Below are 2216 nucleotides of genomic sequence, written 5' to 3'. Positions count from 1 at the left end.
AGGCGCACCAGTGCAACCAGTGAAAAAACTTAGTCTAGAGCCCTGGTTCTACCCTCTACATGTCCACACTCAACCATAAACAGTCAATGCAAAGTACCTCATGAATTTAAGGTGCATTTAAATGAGCCAGCTGATGAAAGTCATCTCATGGTTAACGATGGCAACCCACGGGAGAAACAGAGCAAACAAACACATTTTTACTGAGGCAGAAATCGATGTGCTGGTGAGTGAGGTGGAGAACAAAATAATATCATTTTTGTGAGTCACAGTAAATAAAAGATAGCGTTGCGAGTGGTATGGGATACATATGTGTATGTATGTGCAACATGGTGTAGAAATGTTTCCAACAATCACGCTGACACCCATACATGTCAACCCCAGCGGACATCAAAAATCCGTAATGTATCGCAAAAAAGCCGTATTAATCACACACGGGGGGCTGCAGGCAGACTGTCGGCCGGGAACATGACAGTACGTGCAGCTCAAAGCAGAAGGAAATGAGGACGAGAGGACTTATTTATAGCGATAGATACGGTTCAAAGATATTTATTTGATATTGTTTTTTTAACATCCTACAGGCTCTGACATGTCAAATAAATATGAAACTGAGTTTTTGAAAAAATCTGTGAGACTGCCCTATATATAGGGCAWATGCCCTATTTTTAGTACACCTGCAAAACAAGGGCAAATCTGTGTAAATTATGGACAATTTGTACATCTTGACATGTATACACACCATCAATCTGTGGTACTTATCATCCTTGTAATCATCCAGAGAGAGGAATGTGATGGTGAAAAAACATGAAGTGTTGTGTGAACTTTTAAGATTTTAGTTGGCAAAAGGCTTTTTTAAATTAATTTTATTATTTATAAATGCAAGTTGATCTAAAATCTAAGTTTGATTTGGAGAGAAATTAAATATTACGTACATTACACAGTGTGGCTATGTTTCCTCACTTCACCATCTTCACCTTCTTCACGGTGGAGTCCAATGTGAAAAACAAAGATCAGAGACTCGTCACCTGACATTAGTTATCCACAAACTGGTCCTGGATTTAGCTCCTAAAGGACCCCACATACTCGGGCGTAATTCGGTCCGCACGGACTCGAGGTGGACTCAATGTGGACTCGAAGTGGACGTCTGCCGGACTGGTCCGCACAGAGATCAATTTTTTCTGTCCACGTCCGCGGAGCGCACAATGGTGTGTAGTGTTCTGGGTGCGACACCAAGCTGATAAAGTTGAGAATCGGTGACATTTGTGGTTGAAATGGAGTCAGATTTTGAAAAGCGTGTCATGGAGGAAATTAGAAAACTTTATGATGCATCAATGAAGGAACATAAAGACTTTCAGCGAACAACAAATTTGTGGGAGGAAATAGCTCAGATCCTGGTTAAGGTAGTTTTTTTTCTTTTATTGTTTTAAAGCTTAAATGCAAACTATCTTTTCCTCCTGATCCTTGACATCATGCCTGAAATTGCRAGAAATTAAAGACTGCACACCAGAACTAACAAAAAAACCTCTGCTCATATACTGATGACTCAAACCTTTTAGCATGTGTCTCTTCCTGGTTACACCCCCTGAAGGTCTTACTTTTTACGTCAGATGTTAACATAAGTTAACTTTTGTTTATGCAGACAGAAGGAACACGTCGATWAGACACTCCAACTCTTTCTCTGTTTTAAACCATATGRCTGCAATGAACAGAAAGCATTAAAATACTGGTTCTAACATTCATGTAGTTCTGCCTGGTGCTGTAACATTTGAATCAAACATTGGGTTGACAAAGAATCAATACATTGTGTAGTAATGCTCCCATCTTAGGTCAGTGTCCCACTTTAAGTCTCCATTAAATATAGAAATTTTATTGGTCAAATTTTAACACAAATGGGTTTTCATATAATCATCAGTTTTATTGAATATACTATATATAAGTGTAGTTAGTGCCTTGCATGGCTGCTGGACMCGGGGCACCTGTTCTGAACTATTGGATCAATAAAGTATCATTCTTTCATTCTACTCTGTGTGTGTGTGCGTGCGTGCAGCGGGTAAAATAAGTATTGAACACGTCACCATTTTTCTCAGTAAATATATTACTAGAGGTGCTAATGACATGAAATTTTCACYAGATGTTGGTAACAACCCAAGTGATCCATACATACAAAGAAATCAAACCATAAATGTCCAGAAATGAAGTTATTTGTAATAATGTGGAAT

Source organism: Austrofundulus limnaeus, unplaced genomic scaffold (genome assembly GCF_001266775.1).
Source record: "Austrofundulus limnaeus strain Quisiro unplaced genomic scaffold, Austrofundulus_limnaeus-1.0 Scaffold341, whole genome shotgun sequence".
Taxonomy (NCBI): domain Eukaryota; kingdom Metazoa; phylum Chordata; class Actinopteri; order Cyprinodontiformes; family Rivulidae; genus Austrofundulus; species Austrofundulus limnaeus.
This window is presented reverse-complemented; position numbering follows the sequence as displayed.